The following is a 17,573-nucleotide window of genomic DNA, read 5'->3' as shown; positions in this document are numbered from 1 at the left end:
GGACTGGGCACTTCTACTAGGCGCATGGGGAGGAAGGAAGAAGCCAGAACAACCGGCCTGCCAGCCTCTCACACATGACTTTGCCCTTGTGTTGTTTAATTAGGAAGAGGAGAGGAGCAAGGGAAGGCAGATGCCAGGCACGGGCCTCAGAGCAACATGTCCTTGCTCAGGAGTCTGGGAAAAGTTAGAGAAGGAACATTCCCTCCCGTTATGATGAGTTTTGAAGAGAACACATTGGCGTGGTCTCAGGTCTAACCATGGGTCAAGCACTCTTCCCATTCTACAGATAGCATTCTCAGGGGATTAAAGCTTATTCAAGGCCATGTGTTAACGGCACAGCCAAAAGGAGAGCCTCACATGTTCTGACTCCACAGTCTGCACAAGGCCACCTCCCTCTCCTAGGCTAGAGAAGGCCGGGAGCTGCCTGCTGGTGTGGGTATTCTGGAGGTCGGCAGCCAGGGAAGGGGGTCAGGGGAACTCCGACCAGGATGAATGAGGCTAAAATTAGGGGGGGCTTCAATGTGCACATTCTTAAATCTTTGCCACAGAGACTTGGCCTTGGCACCACTGCATTAATGCAAAGGCAGGAGGACACGAGTCCTGGGAAACCACATCACCTGTCTTTTATCCAGGGACTGTTTCTCCCAGGCAGAATGCAGAACTAGCAGACAGAACAAAGTTGGAAATGAGAACTAGTCTTAAAAAGGAGAGGAAATAACGTTAATGTTCCTCAGAGAGAGGATGTCAGGGGAGTGCGTCTGGAGGCCCCCAGCGTCCTGGGTTGGGTACTAACAGGTGCACTGCAGCCAGGGTGCAGAGGCCAGTGTCCTCCACGATGATGAGGTTGGGTGGGAATCAACCCCTGGGAGCTCTAAGAGGTCCCAGGTGGCTTTTAGGTTTGCACACATGAGGCAGCAATGTGCCAACTCTGGGAGACACGCTCTCAGCGTCTGCCTTTGAGAGAAGCAGAAGAGATATTAATCAAATTGTGAAACTGTGAATCGACAAACACATCAAAGGAAGGGTAAAAAGGGGGTGCGAACCCAATTGAGGCCAGAAAGTTGCTGGGATTGAAGAAGCATCAGGGTTCACTAGGTGAAGAGAGGCAAGAAAGGCAGAAGGAAACGCCCACGCACCAGAAGCTGAAGGCAGAGGTGCCCCCTTACAGGAGGGAACTCTGGGAGCAACGAATTCTATAGACTACAGGGTGGCCCAAACGTGCTAGACATAGGGGAAAATGGGAAATTGCAGTTAAATGTGCCTTTACAAAATTTTACAAAAAGCTGGCTATCTCATAGAGAATATTTTTTAAATTTTGTAAAATAATTATCCGGTAGTTCTTAAAAAGGATTAATGATTTTGCTACAAGTTTCCTTCTTTATAGTCAAGATAGTTTCTCATTCTGAATGTCTTAAACAATTATCAGAATGCTTAAAGAAGTCATTGCTGGCTTTGCTGTAGCAATATTAATAACAATGAATAAGTATTATGGTTAGTACCACTGTTCTATACTGGCTAACAGCATTGTTAACCCACTTCATCTCACATGGTTCAGACAAGTCCTGTCGGGCATGGAAGTAGTGAAGGGATCTGCCCAAGATCACACAGCCTGGGTGCTGAGGGACTGGATGTAAACCCAGCTCCTGAACTAGCTAAAGTCTGTGCCCACAAACAGAGCGGCATCGCTCGGGGAGGGTGCAGAAAGAGGTGGAAAGATACCAAGGGATGGCTGACTGTCAGTCCTGACACTCGTCATAGGAGGCTTGCTGAATCGCCATCAGCCGCCTCACCTGTAAAACTGGGACAGTGACACCTGTCTCCCCACCTCACTGGGTTGGTGTGAGCCTGACAGGCGTAAAGAACCACCTGAACAAGAGGCATTATTATTTACCAAAACACACCAAGTAGGCAAGACGAGTGACACTCTCCCAAAGCCACAGACATAATTAAAGAGAAGAGAGAGGGAAAAAAGAAAGAAAATTTAACCCACCAGACCTTGACCTTGGGGCATAAAAATGAGCACTAAGAGGCCAGGTGTGGTGGTTCACACTTATAACCCTAACATTCTGGGAGCCTGAGGCACATGGATGGCTTGAGCTCAGGAGTTTGAGACCAGCCTGAGCAAGAACAAGACCCAGTCTCTACTAAATAGAAGAAAAACTAGCCAAGCATTGAGGCAGGCACCTGCAGTCCTAGCTGCTTGGGAGGCTGAGGCAGGAAAACAGGAGAATAGCTTCAGCCCAGAGTTTGAGGTTTCTGTGAGCTATGATGATGGCCAGCACTCCACGCAGGGTGTCAGAGTGAGACTCTGTTTCTAAATAAATAAATAAATAAAATGAGCACTATACCACCAATTCACTGAAGTCCACCATACAGCAGGTAGTGCCTAAAGTACTGTCCCTGTCTAGTAAAGAATTAGCTTTACCCACAAAGAAGTCTGGCTTTGCCCTCCCTGGGCTCTGAGAGGCGGTCTGTAAGCCCTTGGATTGTCCTGCCAGACGAGAGTGGAGGGCCTGAGCCAGCCAGCCAGTCCAACAATGTGATTTATGTGGGGGGGGGGGGGGGCCTGAGCCATGTGCCATCAGCTTCACCTGCAGTGAGGCTGGACCTGAGACTGGCCATGCAACCATGTCCACACCAGTGAAAACTCAGGACCCCAAGGCTGAGGGGAGCTGCCGATGCTATTCGTGTGGACTGTCATGTATTATTGTTGGAAGTTAGTCCTTGCACAGTTCCACTGGGAGAGGACAATTGAAAGTTCCAGGGGCGGCACCTGTGGCTCAAGGAGTAGGGGGCCGGTCCCATATGCCGGAGGTGGCAGGTTCAAACCCAGCCCCGGCCAAAAACCACAAGAAAGTTCCATGTGCGCAGCTTCCCTGGACTCTGCCCTGGGCTTATTTTAATTTGTATCCTTTTGCTGAAATAAATTACAACTGTGACTATAATAGCTTTCAGTAAGTTCCATAAGCCTTTCTAAAAATTACCTCACCTGAATGCAGTCTTGGGGGACCCCTAAACTTACAATTAGTGTCTGAAGTAAGGATGGTCTCAGGAACCCCTAAACTTTGTAGTCCTCTGCAATGTCATTTCATCCTCAGGTAAATCCAGAGAAGGAGGTGCTGGTCCCTCCTCACAGACCAAGAGACTGAATATGTGGACAGGCCACCACTTGTCCATGACCCCACACCCAGCTGGTGGAGGAAGAGGGGCTCATCAGCACACGGCACACCGGTGACACTCTCCCGAGGGCACACAGTGGTCCTGCCTCCATCTCTGGGCTGAGTGGAAGACAAGTTAAATAGAGAGCCTCGGGCAACGCTGATGCCTTGAATGGTAGCCCATGCCATGAGAGGAGAAGGGGAGACCTTAGAACGTGCCTTAGTAGGGAAAAAAATATGATGCTGTATAGATGCCGAGTGAGATCGTGACCTTATCATCTCCAACTCTGAGACAGGCCATCTTGGACAGAGACACCCCCAGCAGCCCTAAACCTCAGCCCTTTCATGGCCACAGCCAAAGCAGCCATCAGGAGCAAGAGGTCAGATGGCCATGATGCAATGCCTCCTGGGTCAGGACATTCCACTGACAGGGAGAGTCTGGCCAAGCAGCTACGTCAGAGGAGCAGAGATGGGGGTGCCCAGCCAGCAGCACATCTGCCCCCAGGATGGGGATGGGGTGCAGTTTCCCAGCACCGCTGCCTGCCAGGATGAGCGGGGGCGGGAAGGAGGCTGCACACGCAGCAGATTCCACCCCGGCTTGGAGACCAAGCTGTGGCTGTCAATCCTGCTCCTGTCTCGGGGAACCTGGCGTGACCAATGTCTTTGCCTTCCTACACACACGCCATCCCAGCTATGTGCCATAAAATTAGTTTTACAAGAGCAGCAGATTTAACGCTGCCCCTTCCAACAGCTCTGAGGGCTCTGCAGCCCCCAAAAATACAGGCCCCAAATCCAGATTTATGGGCTTTGTTTGTATTTTGTTTAAAGTCTGCTCCTCTGCAATTGTTTTCCATTTTATCTTATAGTATACAGGTACACAAGAGCAGAAGAAAATTCTGGCCAATCAGACCACCTTGCTTTTGCTTTACCCTTAGAGTTCACAGCTCTAGATACTATGTAGGTATAAGGGACATTCAGCAGATGAGTTTTTAAGGAGAAAGATTTTGGACATAGAAATAATTGGAAAACATGGTATTCTTAATTATTAATAGTAATAGGAATTAATCTGGTCTTTAAAAAACACCCTTCAGGGGTGGTGCCTGTGGCTCAAAGGAGTAGGGCGCCAGCCCCATATGCCAGAGGTGGTGGGTTCAAACGCAGCCCCAAACAAAAACTGCAAAAAAACAAAAAAAAAAACAAAAAACACCCTTCAGGAGATAAGCTCTGAAACAGGTGTTATTAACCTGCAGGGGTCCACGGATGGTTTCAGGATGTCCATAAAAACCGGGAAATTGTAATGGTTTTCAAAATCACTCAAGTGTGCACTCGAGAGTAATTTTTCTGAGGTGAAAGTCCAAAGCTTTCATCAGCTCCTGAGAAGGATCTCCAACCCCAAGATGTTAGTGCGACCAGCACATTCACATCTGGCGCTCATTTACTCAAAGGCATCCTGTCAATTAAACAGAGTTAGAATGACTTTCCTGTAGTGCAGAGGGGAAAGGCCATTGATTGCCCAAGTTCAGAGTGGTGTGTCCCTTTCTGGACAGTGTCACAGTGCACTTTGCAGGAACCTGGTGGCCCACCCATTTCTCTACTCAAAAACTTCAAACTTCTTGAGACAAAGATTGGGCCTTACCCCTAAAGACCCAGCACATGCTCAGCGTGTGATCAGAGTCCAAGGGGTCAAGTTGCCAAGGAGGATGTAGCAGACCAGAGCCAAGGCTGCCATGCACCCCCGTAGTGAGTCTGGTACACTCACAGCAGGTGCTTGATAAATGCTTTTTGGTGACAATAGTAATCCTGTCTTCCTTACCTATTGTTCTGACTCCTCAGATAACTCGTGGACAGCAAAAACATCTGCCTTGGCTGCAAAGAATGAATGTGCCTTCTCTATGCCCTGAAGTGCTAGACCTCTATCAGGGTGACACTGTGACCCCCCCACAGGGGGGGCTGCAGGGACATACTGTACCTCTGAAGCTAGCTATTTAGGAGGAGGAGCTGCAGATTCAATGGAGGGATGCTGGGCAGTAGGAATAACTGACCCCTCCTCTCCACTCACAACTCAAACATGATTCAGTGAGCCAATGATCCCTCCCACACCTCAGAAACAGAATCAAGAAAACCCTGTTCGTTACTGGTGGCATTGGAAAATGGTGTGGCCGCTTTGCAAAACAGTCCACTGCTCCTCCAAATTTTAAACACACAGTTACCACATGACCTAACAAAACCACTCTGGGTAGTGTCTACCTAAGAGAACTAAAAACATGTCCACACGGAAACTTGCCCATGAATGTTCATAATAGCCCCAAAGAGGAAATAACCTAAATGCCTATCAGCCATCAAAGGGATAAACAAAATGTGGTCTGTCCAAACCATGGAATATTATTCAGCCAGAAAAAAATGAAATGAAGTACCGGTACAAGCTACAACATGGATAAACCTTAAAAACATTACATTAAGTGAAAGAGCCATCATAAAAGGCCACATCCAGGGTGGTGCCTGTGGCTCAGTGAGCAGGGCGCCGGCCCCATATACCAAGGGTGGTGGCTTCAAACCTGGCCCCGGCCAAACTGCAACAAAAAAATAGCTGGGCGTTCTGGTGGGTGCCTGTAGTCCCAGCTACTCGGGAGGCTGAGGCAAGAGAATCGCCTAAGCCCAGGAGTTGGAGGTTGCTGTGAGCTGTGATGCCACAACACTCTCCCGAGGGTGACAGAATGAAACTGTCTCTAAAAAGTAAAAATAAATAAAAGGCCACATACAGCGTTATTCCATGTATATGAAATGTCCAGATCAGGCAAATCCATAGAGACAGAAAGTAGATCAGTGGTTACCAGGGAAAGCAGGGTGGGGAATGACTGCCAATAGAGAAGCAGTTTCTTTGGGGGTATAAAAATGTTCCAGAATTAGCTCATACTGATGGACAGACAGCTCTGAATATATAAAAACCATTGACTTGTGTATTTTTATAGGGTGATTTTAATGATATGTTAATTATAGCTCAATAAAGCTATTATTTAAAAAATGTACTCACCTCCCCTACCTTCTAGAGCTGCTGGGAAGATTACGTGGGCCAGCAGCACATGCCCCGGCTCCAGGGCTCCAGGGTATAGTACCAGAGGTATAATAAGTATCCTCCAAGCACAAATGCAAGGGTGCAAACACTGATAACAATGAATGATTCTGAAGCCAGATCTGGGATTGAGTGGTAGGAAATAAAGATTTTAGCTTTATATGCAATGTATTAACATTTTAAAGGAGAATGCATTCACATATTATTTATGTAATTAAAATTCGATTTTTATTTTAGGGCAGTGAAGCTAATCCATGTGATACTATAAGGGTGGATCCACGTCATTACACATTTGTCCAAGCCCATAGAATGATCCCTAATGCAAACTCTAGGCTCTGTGTGATCACAGTTTATCATGTAGGTGCATCAGTCATAACAATTGCACCCCTCTGCTGGGGGGTGCTGGTAACGGGGGAGGTTGTACGTCGGGTGGGGCACAGGGTATAGGGAAAATCTCTGTACCTTCCTGTTAATTTTGCTGTGAACCCAAAACTACTTTTTTTAAAAAAAATAATATATTTTTAAAATTACTTTTTACAATGTCTGCTATTATTCTAGAAGTACAACTTCCTGATAATCATTTCAAATAGTCTTGCCTAACAACCATAATTAAACACTGATAGCAACTAAGAGCTGGGAATTCTGTATAGAAAAAAAGTGCCATCAAGAGAAACAGTCATTTCTGACACAATTAATTTAATTGCTCTAAACCAGCAGTTCTCAATGTATGGGTTGCAACCCCTTTGCAACAATGAAAATACATCCTGCATATCAGACATTTACATTATGATTCATAACAGTAGCAAAATTACAGTTATGAAGTAGCAACGAAAATAATTTTATGGTTGGGGGTCACCACAACATGAGGAACTGTATTAAAGAGTCACGGCATTAGGAGGCATTAGGAAAGTTGAGAACCACTGCTCTAAACTATAACATTCCCCCTCCCGATTAATCAAAAGCAGAGAAAACATAGTGGTCAGAGACACGGACAGGGGCAGGTGCCTAAGGAGGCTTAGGAACAAGTCTCCCCAGAGACGGCTCTGGGGTGTAGGTGAAGGTGGGAAGCTCTGCAATTAATGGCCTTCATCTGCTTATCATACCTATTTTTCGGCCTTCATTTTTATAGCCTGGTGAAATGAGAAGGTGCAGAGAGAGCTGAATACCCGGCTACATTAAGATGTCTCATGAGAAGCAGGGAGATGCTTTCACAAGCAAAACTAGAGCCGGAAACCACAAGTTGTTTTTGAAGATGACACCAATTCGGAAGGCTGCAGAAGAGCATGCTGATTTGCCCTTTGGTCATGTGAAAAGGCATGGTCTGTGCAGCGGTGATTTACTGCTGGGGTGACCATGCCTAGACAGCCCCAAACACTGACAGACACACAGACCTGTCTGCGGCAGAACTCACCCGAGCCCACAGGAAATAGCATTAACGAGAGCAAACATTCACACTGCCCGCTTGGGTCTAACAGCAGGCACAGCTCTCATCAGAACCAGTCCATGTTTGATGTTTCCATATTCGTTCTACAAATAGGCAGGGGACTTCTAAACATTGGACATCGCTCTAGGGTAGTGTTTCTCAAAGATTTTTATCTCATGGCACACTTGAACCTATAAACTTTTGCAGCACACTTATGTTGATCAAAAGGAATTAAAAAAATGAACATACTTACCTTGCTTTGAATTTCTTTTGAAAATAATTTTGAAAACGATCTTTAAAAATGTTCTCGACACACCGGTTGAAAATCACTGCTCTAGGAGCTGGAGATTCAATCAGCAGAGAACAAAACAAAGTCTCTTTTCTCTTGGAAATTACATGTCAGTGGAGAAGACAGAAAAATATACAAATAGATGTACAACGTGCCAGGCAATGGTAAGTGCTGAGAAGGAGGCGGAAGAAGAGAAGAGGTCCAAGTGGACAGAGTGGGGGGGTAAGGACACCAGGAAGGCCAGGGACAGCATCTCAGTCAGCCCACTGAGCAGGTGTCTGCATGAAGAAGGCCGTGAGCACTGCAGACGACAGGGGGCAAAGGCCATGGGATACCCAAGGAAGACCATGGTGCCCAGAGGGATGAGCATTAGGGAGAAATCACCACCAAGGTGAAGGTCAGGGAGGGCATCCCAGGCTATGGATTCTATTCTGAGAATGTTGGGGGGTCTGGAAGGTTTTGAGTGGAGGGAAATGACTGCACTTGCGTAAGAGTTGTTTTAAGAGTCACTCTGCCGGGCGGCACCTGTGGCTCAAGGAGTAGGGTGCCGGTCCCATATGCCGGAGGTGGCAGGTTCAAACCTAGCCCCGGCCAAAAACCAATAAATAAATAAATAAATAAATAAAAACTCCCTAAAAAAAAAAAAAAAGAGTCACTCTGCCTGCTAGGGGAGTGAGTGCAGGCTGTAGGGGAAGGCGGAAGGGCAGTACAGGCATCCAGGTAAGAAGCCATGTATCCTGGCCCAAGTGGGAGCAGGGGAGTATCGAGAAGTGGTGAGATTCTGACTGTATCTGAAAGTAGAGCTCAGAGGATTTCCTGGTGGACTGAATGTGGGGAGAAAGACAGAGGATGCCCAGGATGACACCCAGGTTTTAGTCCCACAGCGGTGCTGCAAAATGTGGACTAGACAGCAGATATGGGAAGTGTCGCTTTCCAGGAGAGAGAAAATGTGGTGTGAGGGCCTGAGTGCTTCCAGGAAGCAGCTGGTCACCTGCTGTCAGTGTTTGGGTCTGTCCGGGCATAGTGACACAGCAGGTGGACACAGGATTGCTGGATCTGTTCAGCATAGTGACACAGGGTAGACACAGGATTCCAAAACATTGTGCCAAACTCTGGCAACAAAGAAACAGCCCTGAGGACTCCATATGAACAAAGGTGGTTGTCCATGCAATAAACGGAAAAGTGGGGGGGGGGGAGGGGGAGGCACTTCAACACCAGAATTCACTATTGAAACCTTTCTCCCAGTGTGCTGGTATTAGGAGGTGGGGCCTTTGGGAAGTGATATCGTCATGGGGACAGAGCCCTCATGAATGATATTAGGGCCCTTGGAAAAGAGACCGCCCCAGAGGCTCCCTCACCCCTCCCGTCATGTGAGGACACAGCTAGAAAGAGCTTCTGTGAACCAGAAAGCAGGCTCTTACCAGATATCAAACCACCTGGTGCCTTGATCCTGGATGCTCCAGCCTCCAAAACTGTGAGAAATAAATGTTTGTCATTGAAGCTGCCCAGTCTACAGTATTTCTGTTATAACAGTCCAAACAGAGTAAGACAAAAGTGGGGAGAGGGAGGTAGGACCCTTTATATATATTATCTCATTGAATCTTCAAGAGGTACATATTATGATCCTCATTCACAGATGAAAAAACTAACATGAAGGCGATGGTGCTGGGTGAAATATCTACCTTCAAATACATAAATAAATATAGGAGAAATTCTTTGTAATCTGGGATAAGAAAGAAAGGCTTTCCCAAGAAAGACATGAAACTCAGAAGCCATAAAGAGAAAGGCTGACAGATTTGAATTCATGAATGTTGAAAATGTCTGCCTGATCAAAGAGAAGCAAAAACAAAAGCTAAAACTACACACACATATTTGCAAGATAAAAATAAAAACAAAATAAAACCCATTTATAACAAAACTAAAAGCAATATTCACAACAGCGACAGCATGGCCTTCAGATCTATAATGCTTAAAGAATTTATTCAAGTCAATAAGAAAAACAACCACATTTGTAAAAAGCAACGACTGTGAATATTAGTTGACGGAGAGGGAAAGACAAGATGGAGACACCAGTGAGCATTCCCACCCTGGCCAAGGTTCAGAGGGCTATGCAGGGACCACCGGCCTCATGTTGGTCATCTGGGGGATTAGTTTAATTAAAGTACGCTCAGCTTCGGTGTCACTAAGAATGTAGGAAACACCCATTCTCCTACTCTGCCAGTGGGAGTGTAACATCAGTATGGCCCACTTGGAACACCATGTGACAGAATCTACCGCAATGTTTCCTGTATATGTCCTCGGACTCGGACATTCCATTCGAAGGCTCTCCCCACAGGTGTATCTCCATATGTGTGCAACCCAAGCCAGGGGACAAGGGACAAGAAAGTGTAACAGGCAAACTGAGCAACAGACAACAGAAGCCACCACCAATCAGAAGTGACTATTTAATGTTGCACAACTCGTCAATAGCAGACATGGGATTCAAGTCATATGTGAGAGACTTTAAAACCTGTGCTTTCTCCTCCTCACATTCAGTGTCACTCTGGGTGGCTGGGGACATGGAGCTCACCTCTATAGTAAACCCTATATACGTGAAGAAGGTGCTCAGAGTCTGTCGTCCAAGAACTCAGGGAAAGCCACATTCCTTAAAGTTCCCTGCAGATTATCATCCTTAGAACAAAATGAAGTTTGTACAGATAGAATTTTGCTGGAGGGAGGGAGATGGAAGAGGAGAGAGGTGATAGAATATTTATGAGATCCGAAAAGTCCCAACAGTACTTCTAAAGAATAGGAAAGTATGAGGGTGCCGTGAATTATATATGAAGATGGCCCCTGCAGACTACCTTCACCAACTACATCATTTATTAAACACCTTATTTTGCATTGCAGTAGGAGCTGTGAAAAGAGAATGGAGCAGGCATCACGCAGCTAGCTCTGTCCCCAGAAGCCTTCAACTAAAGCCGGCCACACGGGTGCAGGCGCATGGCAAGGAATACAGACAAGACTAACGTGACGTCAACATGGCCAATACACTTCTCTTTATGCAGCATCCAAAAAAACGATGAAAAAGCCCAATCAACTGATGCTTAAAAATGCAATTACAGAGAACAGACACAGTTTTACCTTTAAACTTTCCCTATTTTTAATCATTTTACTCCATACTCCAGCCATTTACCCAACGAGTATATGCAAACTCAAATACCTACTGCCTTCCCCCTTCTCACCACTCTTTCTTATACTCCCATTCCAAATGAGGACGTAATCTAACCAAGATTACTCCAATCCCAAATCATGTGTTTTCAATGGTAACTGAATGAATAAAGGTAGACATGTACTTTTAATTATTCCAGCTGCAGCACGCTCGAGGCCTGGTCAGTGAGCCCCCACCAGGCCCACTGAGCAGGAGAAGCAGGTGCTCTGGAGCCCAGGGGTGGTGGTAGTGCAGTCCCAGGGCTTGCTCCCCAACAGGAAAGGAGGTCAAACCCTGGATGGAGGTGTCCAGGGCCTGCTCAGAAGGCTGCTTCTTACCCCTAATTACTCACCTACTATTCTACCTCCCCAGGACTAGAAAAGGGAAAAGGCAGAGACCATCTCACAGAGGATATCTAAACTACTTAGTACTAGTCTTTTCCAAACTGAACAATTAGCAATATACACTTAATTTTTCATCATTTACATTCTCCCCCTTTTAAAGAGGAGGAATGTGAGACTTCCTGAGACAACTTTGCTTCCACTCAATGAGAGAGCCAAGAACATAAGACAAAGCTTGTGTAGAGACATCTAGTTCTCATCTTCATGCATTTCTTCTCTTCTGGGCACACAGGTTGATGACACTTCCTGGTCCCCTGCAGTTAGGAGGGACCATTGATTAGCTCTGGTCAATCAGCTATGAGTAGAAGTGATGTCCCCTCCAGGCTGAGTATTTAATTGCTGGTGTGCAATTCTTTTCCCCTTTTCGGTGATCAATAAGGCCATAGGCTCAGTGGCTCAAGCCTATAGTCCTAGCACTTCTGGGAGGCCAAGGGGAAAGAATCCTTTGAGCTCAGGAGCTCAAGACCAGCCTGGGCAAGAGCAAGACCTTGTCTCTACTAAAAATGGAAAAATTAGCTGGGCGTGGTAGTGGGCACCTACAATCCCAGCTACTCTGGAGGCTGAGGCAGGAGGACCACTTGAGTCCAGGAGTTTGAGGCTGCTGTGAACTAAGTGATGCCACAGCACTCTAGCCTGAACAACAGAGGGGATCACATGGGACATGCCAACAGGAAGACATTTTTGCTGTGTTACCACCAGGATTTTGTGGTTGCCTCATAAGCCTAATCGATAATGATTTAACAAAAGAGCTTTCAGTGTAGCAGAGGGCTAAGATGCATACACAAGCAAGTAAAATGTGACAAAGGAGAACTGAATTGGCCTGACCCACCCTTTGGTGCTCCAGCCGAGTCTGGGAAGGAGTGTAAAAACGGCTGATGCAAAAGTGCTATAGACAGCGGGAGGATAGGAGACAGAAACATTCACTACCACCTGAGAGTTAATCAGTAAAGGGTGATGGAGTTGAAGAAACGAAAATATTATTACAGAATTTTCAAAAAGCCTACTGGATGACTGATATTATTTTCTTCAAGTTCCTTTGGGAAGGCCCTGTAACAGAGGCAATCCTTTTTCTCTGGGTCATCCCTCCACCAAGTGACTTGAGACCAAGTGACAATTCAAGCCCCCATCCTGTACCACCAGTCTCTAAGGAGGTCAACTAATGGGAAATGATTCTTCCCTGAAGATGGGCTATTCAGGGGTCCTCAAACTTTGGCCTGCAGGGCACATGAGGCGGTGTGATTGTATTTGTTCCTATTTTGTTTTTTACTTCAAAATAAGATATGTGCAGTGTGCATAGGAATTTGTTCATAGTTTTTTTTTTAAACTATAGTCCGGCCCTCCAACGGTCTGAGGGACAGTGAACTGGCCCCCTGTTTAAAGAGTTTGAGGACCTCTGGATGTGGTCCCTTCTCAAGGATTTGGTAGGCTGAGGACCACCAGGAAGGACTCCCCAGCCTGGCACTCTATCTGCTGCTCCTGTTGGTCACAGGCCACCCACAGCTCCCAGTGAGTGTTCCTGCACCCGGTGGCAGCAGCTCCTTCTGAAAGCTGCCAGCAGCTGCTCTCGCCAGCAGGTCTCTCAGCAAATGCAGCAGCAGAAGTTTCTTCTTTTATGTAATGTGATCTTCCAGGGGTGCCCAGGCTTGGCAACTGTTGGGGTTCTCAGGGTCTTGCTCCTCCAGCAGCTCCTAGGAGCCTGGATGGCCATACTGTGGCTGTGACTGCAGCCCCTGCAAAGCACAGCGGCAGATGGGACCAGCCAGCCTCTCTATCCTCATTCCCTTTGCCCTAGTCAGGGCTATTATCTAATTTTATCTTACTGTACCTAGAATGAGAGTGGACAGGACTCAGGATATCATCCCAACCCTGGCCCTCACTTAACTGGGAGGAAACTGAGACCCAGAAAGGTTACCTAATAACCAGCGCCAGTTATAATACTAGCTAATACTTAGTGTTACGCTGTGCCAGAAACTTGCTTCGGACCACAGGGCACATCTGTGGCAGGCCAGGCCTAAAATCCAAGTGTCTGGATTCCTTTGGCTGGGGCACTTGCCATGGGTATGGAGAAATCCACTTCTAAGCATCCGCCCTGTTAGTCCAGCCCACATGTCAACTACTCATCTTCTGTGATTCTCACAGTAAAAGCCCTCAAGAGCAAGGGAAGACAGAAGAGTAAGGATTGAGGCAGTGGGAAGAACAAAAGAAACATTACAAGACATAGCCCAGGGGAAGCTGAGGCACTCAGTGAGGACAGAGAAGGCATTTACACAATGTGGAAGCCAAAGTGGGATGACCTGAGATGATTGGTGATTACCTTAAGATTCACTACAGAGGGTATAGACACACTGACAGATGTGCTGGGGAATTACAGGAAAGACCAACACAGTTTCTGTCAGACAGAATCACAGCAGGACCTCCATAGTTGATCACCTCCTCACATTGACCACCTCCTTAAGTTGACCGAATTTTCATAGACCAGACACGCACCACACGTACATATCAGTGCAATAGACCTAGTTCCTTAGGTTGACCCAACCATATGTTGACTAGTTTGTTACAGTTCCTTGAGAGGTTCAGGGGAGTGCAGAAGACAAAGTGCACACCTATGACATAACTGAAAGGTAATCATTGGGGTCCCAGAACAGTTTTTTTTTTAGACTCAATCAATAAAGATGGAAAAACTCTAGAGAGCCTCCTCATGTCAGGGTTGGACTATTACACTAGACACTCAAATACAGTAGTTTTTAATTTAAAAAGACTCAGCTCTCAAGCAGCACCTGTGGCTCAAAGGAGTAGGGCACCGGGCCCATATGCCAGAGGGTGGCAGGTTCAAACCCAGCCCCGGGCAAAAAAAAAAAAAGAAGACTCAGCTCTATTCTCTAGGATTGATTCCTGCTGCTGCTACTATCACATAAACACATACCATGTCTTAGGGATGACAAAAAATGAGGACAGGAGCTGGCATGTGACTTACCCAAAAGCCACACAATTAACTAACAATCGGCTGTGACTCAGCACCATCTTTGGCCGGATGCATCATTTCCCAATGGAAGAACGATACAAAATAATACAAAACATGATTTTAATGAAAATACACAATAATTCAATTGGAGGGGGGAAAAAAGGAAAATGCTATTTCCATACTCGGATCCTAACACCTCTTGATGTCACTGTTGCCAACATCATAAGCTTCCTGCATCTGAAACAATGCCAAAATCTTTTTGTGTGGTTGAAAGGGTTAATTCCCACTGTGGCCAACATTAGCTTATGATATTAAATGAGTAACAACCATAAACAGAGGTGAGAGGTAGAGAAAAGAAAAACAAAAAGCACGATCTCTGTCCAGGAACTCAGAATCCCAGTAGGTGGGAAGACAGCACATTAGTAAAACTCTCGACTCCTTCTTTCCTGGTACCTAGCAGGACCCAGGTGATGGCCATGAGTGTTGTGGGATGAATGAGTGAATACGTGAGCAATTCTCCTAGACCAGACCGATAAAGGGGGCAGACTTATCAGGGAGTCTCAGTTCACTGGGTATAACATAGAATGCTTTCGTTTGTCACATAACTGCTCCATCTGCACTATGTCAACCCCATCTCTGCCTTTTCCATTGGCGAGGGCTGACTAAAGTCAGCTTGACCTAATTCCTAGACTGTTCACTTGCAATTATCCAGTCTCATTTAGGCTTCTAAGACTCAACTTGGGTCATTGCAAAATTTCAGTCCCATAACTGATTCAGGGCTCTTTTCCTCCCCTCCTTCCAAGCAAGGAAAGAGCTATCATAGTGGTGGTGGCTTGAAGGAAGAAGTGACAGTGGTCCATCCTCTGGCCTCCAGTCATACTCACCCCTGAGTTCTCTGTGGTCTTGGGCTCAGTGCCTCTAACAAGAGCTTTCTCCTGAGCTGCTCCAATAGGGGATCCTTGTGAAATTGCATCCCCTGCCACACACACACACACACAGTACATCTCAGGTCAATCTTCCCACAAACGGCCTCCTTGTTTCCCAAGAAACAGCATTCCCAGTAGACAGTGGCCTCCACGTCACCTGCCCTCCTGCACGATTCTATGGCCAGGAGCTCGTGTGGGGCCTGTCTTCGGGGTGGGGCTTCCTATCCCCACTTCTCTGTCTCCTGTGCTGGGACCCCCGTGCAGGGAGCAGGGAGTGTCTTAACCATGCAGATGGCCAGCTGGGAAACTAGATGCTGGGGGCCTCGTCTTCACAAGGGACTTCGGGAAAAGAAAGCCCCACCCCTTGTCCTCCAAAGGACCAGCTTCCCTCCAAGAAAACTGCACTCCCCAAAATGCAAGTTTCTCTCTCCCTCCTTAGTCTTTCTCTGTTGGGGCTGGGGGATTAACTGGGAGACAAAGAACTGGAGATAGACCTCTCTTAGGAGGTCCAACGGGGCAGCTTGTTGTTGTTTAAACATAAAGCTAAAGGAGCCAGGGAATGAAGATAACAATAGGACCTACCTCCAGGCTGTGTGAGGACCGAGAACTCCTGGGAAGTGCTGAGCCCACAAGCTATGCTATGCCGGGGTTTGGTTGTTGGAGTCACAATTTGAATTTTGACACTGTTTCCAGATTATTGAGGAATATCCTCCTCAGCATGGCCACCACCTATAATTCTAAAAACTACCTCAAATCCAAAAGAAAATGTTCAGAATAGTCACAGTTTAACTATTGGTATGTTTGCTTTTTCTTTTCCTTTTTTCATTTTTTGAGACAGAGTCTCACTTTATTGCCCTTTGTACAGTGCCATGGCATCACAGCTCACAGCAACCTCAAACTCTTGGGCCTAAGTGATCCCCTGGCCTCAGCCTCCCAAATAGCTGGGACAAAAGGCACCCACCACAACGCCCGGCTATTTTTAGAGGTGGGATCTTGCTCTGGCTCAGCCTGGTCTCAAACCTGTGAGCTCAGGCAATCCACCCGCCTTGGCCTCCCAGAGTACTGGGATTACAGGCATGAGCCATGGTGCCCAGCCTTGGTATCTGTTTTCATTCATCAGCCCTAAAGAGATCAGCAGAGTAAGAAACTGGTGGACTTCAGTGGTTTTCACACTTGCTGTGTTTTAGCAATGGACTCTTTCTTCCTATGAAATGCTAGCTGGGAGCCTAAAACACAATGCAGATGTGATGGAAGCAGGACTGAGGTCCCTCGAGGGGACCCTCACTCTGCCGTCCCTCCCCGCAGCAGCCTCTGGGGCTCCAAAGGACACAGGTCAAAAAATAAACATTCTCTGAAACTCGAATGGGCTTTGACTTGGTTCGACTTTAAGCCTTTTGATTTTTGAAATTATAATCTATTTTTAAAATCATGTTTAAGATTTGGGGAGACCGTTAGCCAAAACATTTCTGCCCACAGGTAACACGGACAGAAAAATAAGAGATGCTGCACCTTCCCCACTGTCAGGGTAACTCCCTTTACCAGAGGGGCCAAGTAGAGGCTGGCCAGAGCAGGCTGGCCCCAGACTGGCCTGCAGTCTGCTCCAGTGCTCCCACACGCCTGTGGGGTTGCCCTCCCCAGGCAAGTGTTCAGCATCGAAATGCCAGGGTCATCCCTGGGTTCTTTGACTCTCGAGCCCAGCATTTAAATCCTGAGCAGCAGGAGGGCATTAGCAAGGCCATGTTGTACAGCAGGGATGACATGTCAGCAAGGGTTTAAAGTCTGAAGCTGTTTATCTCACACTGAACCTGACACTGTCAGGACAGTTCTGTCCTGGTTCAAAGGCAAGCTGTCGCTTTGGCCAACAGCAACTCATCTCTGATTGCTATTAAGGAGTGAAGAGAGCATTTAAAAAGACAAAAGAAAAAAAGAGAAACAAAGAAACACAGCAATTGGCAGCCAAGACCCTGAAAGGAAATACCTTTAGTGCCTCATGTAAAATTGGATACCAGGCCCCAGTGATCACGAACTTTGCAAACACTCACCCATTGCTTCTGCCACAAATAGTCCCACCCACCCTCAGCCACACTCTCCTGGGATCCAAGCCATTTCTTTTTTTTTTGAGACAGAGCCTGTTCTTAAACTTCACTGACTTCT

The 17,573-nt window shown here is 46.7% G+C and overlaps 1 protein-coding gene across 2 annotated transcripts in view; it reads right to left on the bottom strand.

The window, feature by feature from the left end:
- The window catches only part of RBM20 (RNA binding motif protein 20), a 213,455-nt gene that overhangs the window by 124,142 nt on the left and 71,740 nt on the right, over window positions 1-17,573 (bottom strand). The gene's annotated exons all lie outside the window — the stretch shown is intronic.

Source organism: Nycticebus coucang, chromosome 3 (genome assembly GCF_027406575.1).
Source record: "Nycticebus coucang isolate mNycCou1 chromosome 3, mNycCou1.pri, whole genome shotgun sequence".
NCBI lineage: Eukaryota > Metazoa > Chordata > Mammalia > Primates > Lorisidae > Nycticebus > Nycticebus coucang.
Note: the sequence above shows the minus strand (reverse complement) of the source record. Positions and strands in the feature narration are given on the sequence as shown.